This window comes from Equus caballus, chromosome 2 (assembly GCF_041296265.1).
Source record: "Equus caballus isolate H_3958 breed thoroughbred chromosome 2, TB-T2T, whole genome shotgun sequence".
NCBI lineage: Eukaryota > Metazoa > Chordata > Mammalia > Perissodactyla > Equidae > Equus > Equus caballus.
In genome coordinates, this window is record NC_091685.1 from 99,809,598 (window position 1) to 99,827,502 (window position 17,905).

Below are 17,905 nucleotides of genomic sequence, written 5' to 3' on the forward strand. Positions count from 1 at the left end.
CCGTCCTGATTTCCTATCCACACTCTCCTCTTTCCAGTCACTTGGGTACATGGGGGTAGGGGAATTTAAAGTATTCACTGACATTATTATTGTAATTACATTTCTCCTCTTCTTGGTGATAAAACATCAGATGTAGATATACTAAACAATCCTTATATTTATAAAATTTTTCTGATAAATAGAAACTTTCTGGAATAATATAAAAATAGTGGGAAACAAATATATTAGAAATCTACAAAACATAGTAACTGCAGATATAAACTGTAAGTAAAAAAAGGGAAATTTTTTAACTTTTGGGTGCTTATAACATTTTTAAAGCCCCAGCGATTATTTGCTTTATAATATGAGACAGCATTACAGATTATATCAAATAATTCTGCAAATCTTAAGAGAAGTTACGCATTCTCTCCTTGAGTAGATAAATATTTATCTTACTTTCTGGGTATGGCTTTCTGTAGCAGTCCACATTTTTTCCCACATCTCAATAGTATCTTTAAACATAGCTTAAAGTTTCTCATACACTGTGAATTTTGGTAATTGAGTTTGCCTCAAACACTGAATTGCATTCTGTAAGAATATGTACAAGGAGCGTTAAAAATAAAGAGGATTTAAAAATACATAAGGCTATCAGATATAATCCTACCTAAGAATTTTTCATCTTTATTGTTAAGTATTGTACAAATGTCTTCAACAGAGTTTAGCTTAGTAAGAAAAATATTCTCATTCTGTTAAGAATAGAATTAATTCAGCTCAAATGATAGCAGATTCATTTAAATAAGAATAATTTTGACTATAAACTTAGAGAAAATATAATTTCAAAACAAGTAAATTTTTGAATTCAGACCAATATTATAACAAATCAAAAGGACTTTACCCAACAAAACATTGAATGCACATTGATAGTTTTATATTGCAGTGACAATTTCTGTATAGAGTTTTAAAAGTCTTATAGAGTTTTAAAGCATATTAGCAAAGAATAATTTGTGATAAGGTGTGCCATGTGAAACTCTTGTTGAGACAGAGATATAGATAGATAGATAAATAGGTAGATAGAGAGAGAGAGAGAGAGATAAGGCAAGTAAGATAGGTAAGTAGGCAGTAGAAAGTTGGGTAGGTGAAAAGATGGTTGGAGAGATAAATGAAGCAAAATATTCTTTGAAAATGTTTTAGGAAGTTAGTATTTAAGAATCCTAAACTCTTGCATGTGCAAAATAGATAGGAAGAAATAGCAAGGTGCTGATGATGTTTTTTTCCTAAATTTGGAAATTAGAACTGTTGTTGAAAAGTGGAAGTTTTAGAATAAGTATGTAAGGACTGGAATTGGTCAGAATGGCAATTGTAGAGATCTTATTTCTCATGGCCTTAGTTCTGCTAAGGATACTTTCCCTCGAATAATTGTTCTACAGTAATGTGAGGGGATATTCATTTATAAGTGACCATTTTCCCCTGAATGTGTCATTGCTTTTTTCATTGGACTACCAATAGCTTCCTCAATCAAACAGCACTTCCTTATTAGTGAAATGGGTAGTTTGATATTCTCTGATGGGATATCTAGCATCCATAAAAAAGGCTAGGAAGGAACGTTCACCTTTCTTTTAAAACAATTATGTAGTGTCACCAGCGAGCACATATTCTCTAGGCTTCCTGAAATATTGATTGTGTAATAGGTTTTTATTGATGCATCATTCTTCTGCAGGACAAATTAAAGATCTTCTTAACTGACTATTGTTTACATGTCTGTTCTGGAGGCTACTGATGGGAAATGTCTTATGACAAAAATAAAAGCAAACTTCAGAGGGGCCTAGAGGTCTTCCAAATAATCTTATGAAAACATGGGTTTTGGCAATGAGTTGGCCTCTTTTAGCATTGAATAATATTCCATTTTCTGGATGTATCACAGTTTATCCATTCTCCTGATGAAGTCTTGGTTTCTCCCATTTGGGCAATTATGAACAAATCTGTTATACACATCCACGTGCAGGTTTTTGTGTAGGGACATAAGTTTTCAAATCCTTTGGGTAAATACCAAGTAGCATGATTGCTGGATCATATGGTATGGGTATGTTTAGTTTTTTAAGAAACCACCAAATCATCTTCCAAAGTGTCCATACCACCTTCCATTGCTGCCAGCAATCAGTTAGAATTCATGTTGCTCCACATGCTCATCAACATTCGGTTTTGTCAGTGTTCTGGACTTTGGCCGTTACAATAGGTTTGTAGTAGTATCTCATTTTAATTTGTATTTCCCTTGTGACATAATGTGGAGCATCTTTCATATGCTTATTTACCATCTATATATCTTTTTTGGTGAGGTATACCTCACTGAAGGTCTTTGGCCCATCTTTTAATCAGGTAGTTTGTTTTATTACTGCTGAGTTTTAAGTGTTCTTTGTATATTTTGGACAACAATCCTTTATCAGATGGATTTTTGCAAATATTTTCTCCCAGTCTATGGCTTAGTCTTCTCATTCTTTTGACATTGTCTTCCACAGGACAGAAGCTTGTAAATTTGATGAAGTTCAGCTCATCAATTATTGCTTTCATGGATCATGATTTTAGTGCTGCATTTAAAAAGTCATCACCATACCCAAGGCAATCTAGTTTTTCTCCTATGTTACCTTCTAGGAGTTTTATAAGTTTGCATTTTACACTTAAATCTGTGATTCATTTTGAGTTAATTTTTGTGAAGGGTCTAAGGTCTGTGTCTAGATTCATTTTTTTGTGTGTGGATGTCTAATTGTTCCAGCACCATTTCTTCAAGAAATTATTTTTGCTCCTTGGAATTGCCATTGCACCTTTGTCAAAAATCAGTTGACTATATTTATGTGGGTCTCTTTCTGGGCTCTCTATTCTGTTCTACCAATCAGTTTTCTAGTCTTTCACCAATTTCATGCTTTCTTGATTACTGTAGCTTTGTAATAAGTCTTGAAGTGAGGTATTTTTGGTATTCCAACTTTGTTCTTCAATATTTTGTTGACTATTCTGACTTTAGAATCATTTTTTCCAGATCCACAAAATAACTTTCTGGGATTTTAATTGGGAGTGCATTGAATCTATAGATTGAGATGGGAAGAACTGACATCTTGACAATATTGAATCTTCCTGTAAATGACCATGGACTATCAATTTAATTAATTCTTCTTTTATTTTATTAATCATTTTTTATGGTTTTCCTCATATGGATCTTGGACATATCTTGTTGAATTTATACCTATTTTATTTTTTTGAGTGCTTATGCAAATGGTATTGTGATTTTAATTTCAAATTAGACTTATTTATTGCTAATATATAGGAAAGTGATTGACTTTTGTATATTAACTTTGTACCCTCCAACTTTATTATAATTGCTTGTTAGTTTCAGGAGTTTTTTGTCAATTCTTTCAGATTTTTTACACAAGTTATCATGTTATCTAAAACAGAGATCATTTTATTCCTCCCTTCCCAATCTATATACCTTTTACTTCCTTTCTTGTCTTATTGCATTAGCCAGAACTTCTAGGACAGTATTGAGAAATAGTGGTGAGAGGAGGCATCCTTGCCTTGTTCTGATCCTAGTGAGAAAACTTCAAGTTTCCTACCATTAAATATGATATTAGCTGGAGGGTTTTTATAGATATTCTTTATCAAGTTGAGAATATTTGGCTCTATTCCAAGTTTACTGAAAGTGTTTATCATAAATCGGGGTTGGATTTTATCAAACACTCTTTCTGCATCTATTGATATAATCATGTGATTTTGCTTTTTTAGACTATTGAAGGATTACCTTAATTGATTTTGAATGCTGAACATGCCTTGCATACCTGGGATAAATACTACTTCATTGTAGTGCATAATTTATTTTATACATTGTTGGATTCAACTTGCTATTTTTTTTTTTTTTTTGAGGAAGATTAGCCCTCAGCTAACCTATGCTGCCAATCCTCCTCTTTTTGCTGAGGATCATTGGCCCTGAGCTAATGTCCATGCCCATCTTCCTCTATTTTGTATGTGAGATTCCCACCACAGCATGGCCTGATAATTGGTGCATAGGTCCGTGCCAGGGATCAGAACCAGCAAAACCCGGGCCACCAGAGCAGAGCACGTGAACTTAACCACTATGCCACTGGGCTGGCCCAATCCACGTGCTAATATTTTGATGAGGATTTTGCATCTGTGTTCATGAAAGATATTGGTCTGCAGTTTTCTTTTCTTATAATGTCTTTCTCTGGTTTTGATATCAGGGTGAAACTGGCCACGTAGAATGAATTAGGAAGTATTCCTTCTGCTTCCATCCTCTAAAAAAAGTTTTTGAGAATTGGTATGATTTATTCATTAACTGTTTGGTATAATTCACCAGTGAACCTATCTGGGCCTGGTGCTTCCTGTTTTGGAAGGTTACTGATTATTGATTTAATTTCTCTAATAAATGTAGGGCTATTCAGATTGTCTATTTCTCTTGTGTGAATTCTGGCAAACTAGATCCTTAAAGAAATTGGTTCATTTCATCTGAGTTATCAAATTCGTGGGCGTAGAGTTGTTCATAGTATTCCTTTAACGTTCCTTTTAACGTTCATAGGGTCTATAGTGATGTCCCTTTTTTCATTTCTGATGTTAGTCATTTGTGTCCACTCTTTTTTCCTTATTTAACCTGGCTAAAGGCTTATCAATTTATTTGATCTTGTCAAAGAAACAGCTTTGGTTTTGTTGATTTAATCTATTGATTTCCTCTTTTAAATTCCATTGGCTTCTGCTCTAATTCTTATAATTTCTTTTCTTCTGCTTCCTTTGGATTTAATTTTCTGTTCTCTTTCTAGTTTCGTAATGTGGAAACTTAGATTATTGATTTTAGAGCTTTCTTTTTTTCTAATATATGCATTCAATGGTATAAATTTTCATATAAGCACTGCTGTTGCATTTCACAAATTTTGATGTTATTTTTTCATTTTCATCTAGGAAAAAATGTTTTTTAATTTTTCCTGAGATGTTTTCTTTGACCTATGTGTTATTTAGAAGTATGTTGCTTAATCTCTACATTCTTGGGTATTTTCTAGTTATCTATTATTGATTTCTAGCTTAATTCCATTGTGATCTGAGAGTAGACATTTTACAATTTCTATTCTTTTACATTTGATAAGGTGTGTTTTATGGCCAAGAATGTGGTGTATAGTGAGGAATGTTCCATGTATGTTTGAAAGGAATGTGCATGCTGCTGGTGTTGGAGGATTTGGTCTATAGATGTCAATTGTATTTTGAGTTCAACTATGCCCTTGCTGATATTCTACCTGAGGAATCTGTCCATTTCTGAGAGAGGGGTCTTGAAGTGTCCAACTGTGATAGTGGATTCATCTCTTTCTTCTTGTAGTTCATAATTTTTGCCTCTGATAGTCTGATTCTCTATTGTTAGGTATATACATGTTAAAGGTTGTTATGTCTTCTTCGAGAATTGACTCCCTTATCATTACATAATACCCTTCTTTATCCCTTATAAGCTTCTTTGTTTTGAAAACCACTTTGTCTGAAATTAATATAGCTACTCCTGCTTTCTTCTGATTAGAATTAGAATTAGTATACTTTTCTTCATCCATTTACTTTTACTCTATATGCATCTTTACATTTAAAATGAGTTTCTTGGAGACATCATATAATTGAGTCTTGTTTTTTTGATTCACTCTGACAATATTTATCTTTCAATTGGTGCATTCTGACAATTTTATCTTTCAATTGGTGCATTTAGGTCATTGATTTTCAAAGTGATTATTGACATATTTGAATCACACCTACCATATTTGCTACTGTTTTCTACTTGATGCTCTTGTTCTTTGTCTCCGTTTTTGTCTTTCACTCTTTTTATGCTTTTTGTGGTTTTAAATGAGCATTTTATATGATTCCAATTTCTCACCTTTCTTAGCATATAGCTTACACTTCTTTGTGTTGGGGGAGGTTGCGGGATTTTGTTTTTTTACTAGTTTTGTGGTTGCCCTAGGGTGTACAATATACACATACAACTAAATTGAGCCCACTTTCAAATGACAGTATACTACTTCATGGGGAGTGTGAGTAATTTATAATAACAAAATGATCCTAATTTCTTCTTCTCATATTTTGTATTATTGCTGCCATTCTTTTTACTTATATATAAGCATACATAAGCATACACATATGATATATACATAAGCATACATAATCGAACACATTGTTGGTATTATTATTTTGATGAAACATCTGTTAGACCAATTAAGAATAAGAAAAATAAAAGTTTTTATTTTATCTTCACATATTCCTTTTTTGATGATCTTCTTTTCTTTATGTAGATCTTAGTTTCTGACTTACATCATTTTCTTTGTCTCTAAAGAACTTTTATTTTCCCCAATACTTCTCCACTTTATTAAGGTTAACCAACATGGTATTTATGTATATAAACATTTACTGTAAGTTTTCAGTGATGTTTAGATTCTGAATTGTATTTCCATAATTAAGCTAATTTAGGCGTATTGGTTTATATTTTATAGAAAACACTTATCTTTAGGTCACAAATAGGAATAAGTATGATGTGCAAATGTTACAAAGATGATTCTGAGTCTCAGCTAAACTCTTTCCCAAATTGCAACCATTCATTTAGTCTTTAATGAACATAGAGGCCAAAAACAATTGCTTAAACATATCACTATGCGAAATTCTTGTGATTAAGAAATCCCGGAAAGAGTAATAAGCCATTATTATTGGAAAGCTCAGAACACTAGCAAGGCTTAATTGCAAAGTATTTAACAGAAGGTCACAAATTTTGCTTTCCTAAGAGGCTCTAGGAACCATAGACGCCATTTAGTAAAACACTGAAATGGCATTGCCTAGTGTGAGTGTTGCACAGAAACTCCAGGTCACCTCTTCTTGATCTATTATTTTGGATAAGCTTCCTCTATCATAGCATGGTCATGCCATCCAGCTGCACAGGCAGCCACTAAACCATACTGCCTCCTTGCTTCTGTTACCTATTGGCAGCCAGTGGTTCCAAATGGGTGTCCCAGGGACAGTGATCTACCTCAGTTGTTAAACTTCTCCAAAGGAGGGCTGGCCCCGTGGCCGAGTGGTTAAGTTCGCGCGCTCTGCAGCAGGCGGCCCAGTGTTTCATTAGTTCGAATCCTAGGCGCGGACATGGCACTGCTCGTCAGACCACGCTGAGGCAGCGTCCCACGTGCCACAACTAGAAGAACCCACAACGAAGAATACACAACTATGTACCGGGGGGCTTTGGGGAGAAGAAGGAAAAAATAAAATCTTTTAAAAAAAAAAAAAACTTCTCCAAAGGAGGCAATCCAACCTTGGTTTTTCTACTCATATAGTTTTGTTCAATAAGAATCTATGGCTTTAAAATTACCCAAAATGTGACCTGAGAAAGCTTTGTGTAATTCAAAAGCATCAATATCAGCCGTTGTTAATCTTGCCTTTTCTAAAATTTTTGGAGTAGTGTATGTTGGTCCTAGTAAAAGTTGATCTTTTGGATCCTGAAACATGTACACAAAGTCCTTCAAATATGCCCTTGGCTTATAACATATAGCAAGAGCTTTTTCTTCTGTTGTAATCAATACTATGGAGGCACCATGGGTCAGGAAAGAATTTGCAGCAGTCACTATCCTATAGGACTTGATGAATGCAGGTTTTTGGTTCGCCATCTGCTCCAGGGAGGAAAGATGAATGCCATTATCTTTGGTAATTGTATCTTTTCCTGGTACTTTACTTTGCACAGTACATCAGACAGGAGTCCCTCATCCTGTGCCCTCTTGGCCAGGCTGTGCAAGTGCAGCATGTACCCATTCTGTGCTGGTAGTGAAACATCAAAGGCAGGGGCCAATAGGTCTGCAAAGTGGCCCACAGTCTCAGTAGTGGGCAACTCAACCACCTCAAGGAACTCAGGTGATAGCAAATTCAATCTGAATTTAGGGATTAAAGATAGTTGCTGAGCCAGAGTTTTGGGCAAATTGAGATGAGGAATAATTTTCCTTGAATGATAGATAGGGACACCCAACTTTAACTCTACACCACCTGCCATGACCACATCATACTGACCAGAAGCAATCAAGCCAACACTTGTGGTCATGGCTTGGTTAGCAGAGATGAAAGCCATGGTGACAGCGTGAGCAGGAGTCTCGTTGGAGAAGCCAGCTCCGAGGGCAGCCTCTCTAGCCACATTACTTGTTGTCATTTCCAATATAAGTGTGCCAAAGATGATGTAATCAACAGCTTCCTTTGGGACACTGGTCCAATGCAACAAACTTGAAAATGCTGCTTTAGCCAAATCATGTGGCATCAGGTCTTTATATGAAGTACCTGACAGCAAAAATGGAGTGTCAAACTCCATCCACCACCACAATATTCCTTATATTAGATTTGGCTAGAGTCTTCTTCAATTTGGTCTGGATGGCTGGGGCATCTTCTGGCTGGGAGGAACAACTCAGAGGTCTTATAGAAAACCTGAGGGCCCATTTTGGGTACTAAGGAGATTTTTTAAATCATAAGTTAAGATGGAGGGCATCCTGGGGCCAGCCCAGTGGCACAATGGTTAAGTTCCTATGTTCCACTTCTCAGTGACCCATGGTTCACTGGTTCGGATCCCAGGTGTGGACATGGCACCACTTGGCATGCCATGCTGTGGTAGGTGTCCCACATATAAAGTAGAGGAAGATGGGCAAGGATGTTAGCTCAGGGCCAGTCTTCCTTAGCAAAAAGAGGAGGGTTGGCAGCAGATGTTAGCTCAGGGCTAATCTTCCCCCAAAATACAAAAAAGATGGAAGGCATCCTGAAATAGTTTCACCTTAGTTGGTGTTCACTTCGGGTCCCGCTGGGGGCAAGGTCCGGACCCAAGTGCCAGGACCCAGAGGGACCAAGAGACAGGTCTGGCCTAGAAAGGACCACTCATCTCTGCCTGCTGTCTCCATGAGCTTAGGCAGCTTGGAAGGCTGTGCACCGGCCCCCCGGGACTGGAAAACACAGGATCTGCACCCACCTCAATGGGCCTGGCTGGGCCATGCTATGGGAAGAAAAGTGCTCTGCTGGGCAGTGCCAGCTTGAAGAGCTTTCCTCTTCAGTTCAAGACTGTGGCCTCCAGGGCACTTGGCAGCCTCAGCTCCTTCGTTGCTGCCGCAGGATGCTCCACTGCTCAGGTAAGGCCTGCCTGAGGGCACCCCAGAGCCCTGGGCGTAACTCTTGCCAAGACTGGGCCAGCCTCCCAGCTGCATCTCTCCCTCTAAAGAACTCTTCAAAATATTTCTTGCAAGACAAGCCTCCTGGCAACATAGTCCCTCAATTTTTATCTGTCTGAGGAAGTCTTTATTTCTTCTCTTTTGAAGATAATTTCGTAGGGTACAGAATTCTAAGTTGGTGTCTTTTTCTCTCAACATTTTAAATATTTCTTGCTACTGCCCTCTTGCTTTCATGGTTTCTGAGGAGAAGTCAGAGGTAATTTTTATATTTGTTCCTCTGTCAGTAAGGTGTTTTTTCCCCCTCTGGCTTCTTTTGGACTTTTCTTTATGTTGGATTTCCTGTAGTTTGAAAATGATATGCGTAGGTGTAGTTTGTGGGGTGGTTTTTGCATTTATTCTGCTTGGTTTTCCCTGAGATTCCTGGATCTGTGGTTTGGAGTCTGTCATTAATTTGGGGAGATTCTCAGTCATTATTGTTCCTTCGGTTCCTTTCTCTCTTTCTTAGGCTTTAGTTAACTAGTTTCCCCAGAGGGCATGTCTTGTTAAGAAGAACAGAGTGCCCTGGAGTATTTAAAAATGGTTCCTTTTTCTATCCTCTTGCCGGATGATTTTTCTCTAATATTTACTGTGAGAATCCGGTCAAGTTCCTCAAAGTACATTTTATAGTCTTGTGGGGGCACCTCTATGATTGGGTTCCCCTGCAGTTTTTAACTCTCAGCCTTGTCCACACTGAGCCTCCAGCAAGTCTTCAATTACAGTTCAGGTTTCCTACCCTCCCTCCCCACTGTGGTCCTCACGGTGGTTTCATCTAGGGATCTCTGTCAGGTCAGCCCAGACTCCCTGGATTCTGTCTGACTCTCCAATCTAGGGGGCAGTGGTATGCCCTGTGTCCTCCCCTCTCTGAGAGATCCAAGAAGAGTTGTTAATTTTTAAATCTGTTCAGCTTTTTACTTAGTATTAGGACAGTGTGGCAACTTTCAAGATCCTTATATGCAGAACTGGAAACTAGACCCTAAATATGTCATTTTAACATACAATTGCTTGGTCATGAATTAATGCTTATCTAACAAGATCTATATCCCTCAGTTATTAGAGATACTGTGGTTCTGCACCAATATTTTATAAGCCAAGAGTCTAAAGTCATTCTGGGCACTCGGTTCCGCTATTTCCTATCTTGCAAGGGAGCAGAAAGTACGAGAAGAAATTGGTATTTAGGGGTCTTCTTTTTCTGCACTCAATTGTAAAATAATGACCTTTACCCCTTTTTCCATATTTACTGTCTTCCTAGAAACTGAGTGTATAGATATCTCTTGTTCCCAGAAGCTCTCTGATAAATAGCTTAACAGTGTGTGTGTGTGTGTGTGTGTGTGTGTGTGTCTGTGTCTGTGTGTGTTGAGTCACAGAACAGCCTGGTTAAGTTATTCTTGTATTATAAATCCTTACACTTGATCCCCAGCTCTCACCCCTGGCTACTCCTAAAACTACAGATCAAATTAATAACAATCCTTTGCAACATTCTATCTCTCTCCTAATAGCCCAGAAATAGACTTTTTAAATATTAAAAGGTTGAATTGCTTCTCTGCTGGGGGCAAGACAAAGGAGAGGAGAGAAAGTCTGAGCATAATTGTAAAGTCAAGACTAACGATTCCATGATTTCACAAAGGTTAAAACCTAAGTTCCCCATGTAACAATGCCTCAGAGCACTGGCGCCAGCCCTCATCTCTCCTGGTCCACTGCTCACTTGGCCCAAATTGTACTAAAAGCTGGTTAGTATCAGGTATCAATTACTGAAGAAAGCTTTCTTGATAAAGAATAGATAAATAATTTAGTTGTCTACTTATAAAAACGTCATATTGATGGTGAGTAGATATAATGTCACTGTATACTATTAAAATAATCATTCCTTTAATTTCAGTGTTGTGGAATATATTTCTTCTTTGCTTTGTGAAAGTTTAATTTTTAACACAGTTTTTTTTTTCTGCGTATTTTTGTCTTTTTCTCTCCTGGATTAAGCCTTATTGTTTCTGCCTTATCGATTTGCAAAGTAGTGCTGGCCAACAGCTCTGCACAGTAACCAGTGTCCTATGTCCAATATTTTACTGGACTTCAGGGACTATTTTATGATTTTATCACCCTGTGCTGCTATTCAGCAAAATGCCAGTACAACATTTGTATAGCATACAAATGCCTAAAGAACCCTGTGTGGTGTTTTTCACTCTGATTGATTTTGGGTGTATAACTGCTCTCCGATGGATAAAAAACAAGAAAGTAATTTTGCTTTACCAAAAGCTCTCAATGAAAGTGATCGTTGTGTTTCTTTATAGGAAAAGAAAGGACGTCCAGGAGATTTTTTCAGACATATCTATCCACTTAATCCCTTGCAAATAAGCTTGGAAAAATCAAAGAACTGATTTTTCCCACTCTCAGTACACAAATTTTATCTAAACATCAATAAGCTACTCATCCAGAAAAAAATGAAAAATATAAAAATATATACACAAATATATATGATCTTTGTCCATATGCATATGATCATATTTCAGAAAATGGAATCATGCTGCATATCTAAGTTTGTACATTATAATTTTCACTCAACTAAATATAAACATTTTCATATTTCTCATTGAAATCTCTGCTATAATACAGTTTTTACTATGGAGTTGTATCAAAATCTATTAAGTCAATCTCCTATTATTGAACATTTATACTATTTCTAAGTTCTCCCAACCACAACAATGTTTCAGTGAATGTCCTTTCATATATATGTCTTCCTAATTCCAAGAGTGCTAGCAATTGTTAACATGATATGGGAAGGTTTTCATCTTTTCTAGGTTGTGCTTATGTAACATCAGTCAAATGTTTCTTCAGATGTTGAAGTAACATACTTTTAAAATTAGCTGGTAATCCTCACCTTTAATTATAGTAATATTTCTGAACTCTTCCTCTAATTTTATTCCTTCTTAGTCTTTTTGGGTTTCTCCCTGAGACAATATGAATTGCTGATTCATATTTTACATAAAACAGTCTACTCCATTCAGCATTTATTAGTGCAGAGCTATGTGTAAAGTTTATTCGTAATTAAAATACTTACGGTTTTGCACAGCTCCTGGCAGTCCACTTTGGATTCTGAAAGCAACATTTCCACACCTAGGAATATGCTGCAGCCCATAGAGCAGGTAATGGAGAAGCCAGCCAACTTTGAGTGGAGCCTGGAGCAGGAAAGGTTGTTTTCTGTATTATGCTGCTTAGAGATTCGTGAATATTACTGGCCATTCCAAACAAACAGATCTTGATTTTTCAACTGAATTCTTATAGTTCATCTTTTTTATTTTTTATTAATACTGCTCTCATTTTTTATTACTTTTCTTTATCTCACTATCATTAAGTTCATTAATTAGTTTTCCAACCTATTGAATTTAATACTGTTTTTTTCATTTTTTATGTAACAGTACAAAATTTGATGTTAATATTCCTCTGCCTGCAAAGCATGCTATATGCCATATATTATGAAACATCGTGTTTATATTAATATTTTCAAAATGATCCTTTTCTTTTTGACCTGAGTGTTTCAAGAAACCGTTTCGTGTTTTGTTGATTTAAATGTCTGAATAGGGGTCAGCCCTGTGGCCGAGTGGTTGAGTTTACACGCTTCACTTCGGCAGCCCAGGATTTCATCAGTTTGGATCCTGGCTGTCGAACTAGCACTGCTCATCAAGCCACGCTGAGGTGGCATCTCACATAGCAGGATTAGAGGGGCCTACATCTAGAATATACAACTATGTACTGGAGAGCTCTGGGGAGAAGAAAAATAAAAAAAAAAAGATTGGCAACAGATGTTAGCTCAGGGACAATCTTTAAAAACAAAACTCCAAACAAAATTCTTCCTAAATTGATCTATAGCTTTAATGTGATTTCAAGTAAAAATAAGAGCTGTTTTGTTTTAATATAAATAAGCTGATTTCACAATGCTCAGTCTTCCAAGAGCAACTTCTAAGATGGTGTGTTAGTTCAGATCCTCTAAAAAGCGGACACAATACACAATAGGTTTAGATGTGAAAGAGATTTATTGGAGGGAAATGCTTTTAAAAGTTAAAGAGGAACAAGCTAGTGAGGCTGGAGAGAGCCTTCAGTCTGTGATGCAGTTCTGACTTTTGTGAAGGAGAGTGAGATAAGAAAAAGTAGAGAAGAAGCTCAGATTATAACATAGTTCTATGAACATTTTGGCCAAAATAGGGAGGAAGCCTCAAGTCAAAATCACCCATTGGAAGAATTTCACATCTTGTAGGAATTATCCTGCCTTTGTCCTGTTGCCATGCTCAGTCATCATTCACTGGAAGTAGGCCAAGGGAAGTGTGGCCTTGGTAAGAATGTGATTACAGCTCCCAAAAGGTGGCTGCTGGGGCTTTTTATTGGCCACCATAGTCCATGCCTTTTGTTGCACAGATCTACTTCATGTAGATTTATGCAGCCGCTCCATGATTTCCTTGACGTCTCTTCCTGAAAAGAAATTTAGAAGAAGGGGCTAGCAGAACAAACTATAGCCTCTTTTGCTGCATCTGATCTCTGGGTCACAGCTGATATTTATCCTTTTCCTCCTACACTATCTATTCAAAATTCTTCTCATCCTCAGACATCTCCTTGGGAGATCTCGGTAATTTGCCTAGTGCTGTACCCAAACATTCATTTGTGATGTCTGAGCCCTTGGTCATCATGCCCTTTTCAAACTAAGGTTGTTGTCTCTGTCCATTTACAGATACAATGGGTCAATGAGTACAGGAAGTGCCAAAATGGATCACCTGGGTTCCACACGTGTTCCTTCTTGCCCTTGTTGTGTTAAGGAAGCCATGATGATGATTTCTCTTCTCATCCGCTAGTCTCTGGACATAGAGTCCAAAGAGATCTTTGCAATATTCTGTTGTAAGAGTGTGTCCTCTTTGGAGACCAGGATCTCCACTCCTTCAAGGCCTATGATTGTGGGAATAGGAAGCACAAAATCTCTCAAGAGGCGACTGGGATGATGGTAAGCAGGGCCTGCCTTGTTTCCACCCCTTGGTTTCTCAATCCATACATAATTGCTTTTTAAGATAAAGTACCATATAAATGTCTTTAGAACAGTCCTTTCAATTTTGAACTTCAACTGTACCTTTAGAATGTTCTTCCTGTATTAAGTTAGGCTGGCTGCTTCTGGATGGTGCAATATGTGATATGACCAATTGACACTATGGGCATTGGTCCACTCCCACACATTCTTTGCTATGAAGTGGATCACTTGATCAGATTCTATATTAGATGGGATTCCATACAATGGAAGTATATGAGGCATTCCACAAGCCCCTGGAGAGTACTTCTGACTGAGACTTTACTGAAAAGAAGGGCAAATACTTATCTAGAAGAGGTATCCATATGTCTGAAGACAAACCACAAGCCCTTCTAGGATGAAAAGAAGCTGAAATAGTCAACTTGCCATCAAGAGGCCATTGATCTCCTTGAGGAATAGTGCTATATTGGGGGCTTAGCATTGGTCTTTGCTGGACATTCAAAGGCATCAGTAGCTAGATTAACATTGATAAATGGTAGTTAATACTGTTGGTCCCATATATAGTATCCCTCTGTGTCACTGTCACACTATTTTCCTCTGCCTACTCCACCAGTTTAAGAGAGGCTGACGACAAAGACTGGTTATCACCAACTGTCTTTTCCGTAATTTTGTCTACTTAGTTGCTCAGTGCCTCTTCTCTGGTGGGCATAAACCTATAATACAAAAGTCTTCACTCCTTGTGCCCATTCCTATATATTCAACCACTTTACTCTTGTCCAGACTTCCATATATATTATTACAGCAGGTGACTTCTCTTTTCACATAAAGTGGATAAACAAATGCATTGATTGCAGCTCTGAAATATTGATTATTTTTCCTCTTTACTGTCATTCAAGGCTGTGCTGAAATGGGGCCAAAGTACAGCTGATGCCAGTTTTCATCTTGCACTCATATTCTGATATTGACAACCCATAAACCAATTTCAGATTTTTTCCTACTCCTTCAGCTGATTGAATGGGACCTCTTCCTTTCCAATACAGCCAAAAGCACAAATTTGGAGAAGGGCACTGATGCAACCCTGGCAGATGACAGGAAGGTCTGGTATATCTGGTCATATAGCTTACTCGTGCCCACTTGTCCTACAGAGGCTCAATCCAGATGCATCTTTTCCATTTTATAATGGTCAGTTACTGGGCTTCATCAAATTTATGATTTGCCAAGTCTTATAAAACCCAACTCAAAACGGGCTTTTTTGTGCACATTGTGACTTAGAGCAGCATAGTCAAACATTCTGTCTCTACCAGGCCTGTTTCTTAACAGGCATATAATTTTCTGGTGCAGATGGATGGCTTTGTTCTCAAATCCAGAGGGTTTCTGTTGTGATGCTCTAGCTGGGGTTTGCTATCAGCTCCACAGTGCATATCTTCCCACCATAGATAAGTCAACACTGAAGAACCTGCTGAACTGTGTGGCCCAAGCAGCAGGGCTACTTGCACCACAACCTGAGTCTTCTGAAAGGCTTCTCCCCAGCCCGGTCCTCATCCAAAGTCAGCTGTCTTCCTTGTTACTTGCTGTGTAGACTAGAGTAGGATTATTCTGTCAAGGAGTGTAAAGCACAATCATGCTTTTTAGTTTGGAGAGTATGTCATAGCACATCCTTAACCCCTGCTCCCCCCAAAAGTTGCAGGTTCGCAAATCTTCATAGGGTTATCAGGCACTGTCTGGATCACATTTGTCTACCGGACTTCCAGTGGGTCACTCACCTCTTGCTTATCCTGTCCAATCAGCGTGATTCCACTGGTGTAATGAATCATTATAAGCTTAGTGGAAGGTCCAAGTTGTCCAGACTACTTACTTCAGGCTGTCTGTTCAGACTATGTCATAATAGAAGCTTTGAGAGTTAACAGAGCTTTGACACAAAGCTGTGAGTAAATATTGTTGCCTGCCCCACGTGATTGTGAACTCTTCCTGATCTTGCTAATCTAAATAGAAAAGAAATCAGTCAAGAAATCAATGGCCAAATACTACGTACCTGAGGCTTTCTCAGTGCACTCTAGAAATGATATCATGCCTGGCACAGCATCTGCTATTAGTCTGCTACTTTGCTGTACTTGTGGTAGTCTACAGTCATTCTCCAGGAGCCACCCACTGGCTTCAGGGGCCAGACTGGAGAAGTAAATAGAGATATTTTGAAGACCACCTGCCACTCCTGCAGCTTTTATGCTTCAGTGGTGGTATGGGTTAGAATATGTCCCCCTAAATTCATATACTAAAGCCCTCTCTCCCAGTCCCTCAGAGAGTGACTGTATTTGAATATGGATTTAAAGAGATAATTAAGGTAAAATTAGATTATAGGGTGGGCCCTAATCCAATATGCCTGCTGGAAGAGGAGATTAGAACACAGACGTATGTATGCACAGAGGAAAGACCATGGGAGGACATAGCGAGAAGGTGGCCATCTGCAGGCCAAGGAGAGAAGTCTCAGAAGAAACCAAACCAGCTGACATCGTGAGCTTAGACTTTTAGCCTCCAAAACTGTGAAACAATACATTTTTGTTGTTTAAGCCATTCAGTCTGGGATATTTTGTTATGGCAGCCTTACCAAACTAACACAAGTGGCAAGACTAATCTTTGCCGTTCCCTCTACCCCTGCGTTATTATCTATGATTTACTATTTTGGCTTGAGAGGGCAGTTTCAGAGGTTTCTATTTGGTATTTATAAAAAAAATAGCTTTTAATCCACAGACTAAGGAAACAGTGTGGGATTTAAGCAAGTTGCCTAGTATATCAATTCCAATTATACATTCAGTGACTAGAGAAATAACTGCTAAGTGATGCTTGGACCCATTGGGCTCAATATGAGCCAGGCTTAGCAAAGATTCCATTTATTATCTTGCTCCATAGGCTCCCACTCTACCAGCAGGCACAGGATGATGCTTTGGGGTTCTAGGTATCAATGTCAATTCAGAACATATGTACAATAATCTAAAATGTCTAAATATTATACTTTCTCAGGAGTACAGTCACCTGAATGAATGACCAGAGACTCCTTTGAGGGAAGGACTAGTCATTATAGTTTATATTTGCCATGTTACTATAGGTGTCTTCCTCCCAGGGACACAGACACCTTTTCAATTCATGGCTTCTGGGTCTAAAGTCTGAGAACTTAATGAGGGATCGTAGCTTTTTATTGAGGTGGCTGCCATTAGTCTAATCTCCTATGCTTTCCTATTTCTGGTTGCACATGCTTGGTAGACTGTTGGCTGCATGCTTATTTTCTTCCTAGAGACTCCATCCATACTCTATCAGCTATTTCCACCACTTCCTGTGGACAGGCTTGCCTGTCTTTAGGGTACTTGTGGCTTGCTGGTTTCTAGTGTTTGTACTCACTTCCCAGGCTTCTGTTACTTTGGTGACCTTGTCATTCCTATGACTATTAACAATTCCATTTCTGAATCCCGTTTCTCTGTCATCTCTGGTCTTCAGAGGAATTCTACTATTGAACTTCTTAGTGGTCCTGGTGAATTTCGCATTTGGGCCTCCTATGGAAGGAAATCCTCTAGTAGCTTATCTAGGCTTGCATATTTCCACTCCAGCATTCCCACTTCCCTCAGCCTCTTTATTCTTTCCATTTTACTCACTCCAGACATCTTTTTCTCTGGGTTTCTAAGGGACAAACTGTCTTTAGTAGACA

At 38.0% G+C, this 17,905-nt stretch overlaps 1 pseudogene; it reads right to left on the reverse strand.

The window, feature by feature from the left end:
* Positions 1-6,872: 6,872 nt before the first annotated feature.
* LOC100071530 (trifunctional enzyme subunit beta, mitochondrial-like) lies at positions 6,873-8,506 on the reverse strand (annotated as a pseudogene).
* Between the last annotated feature and the right edge of the window lie 9,399 nt (positions 8,507-17,905).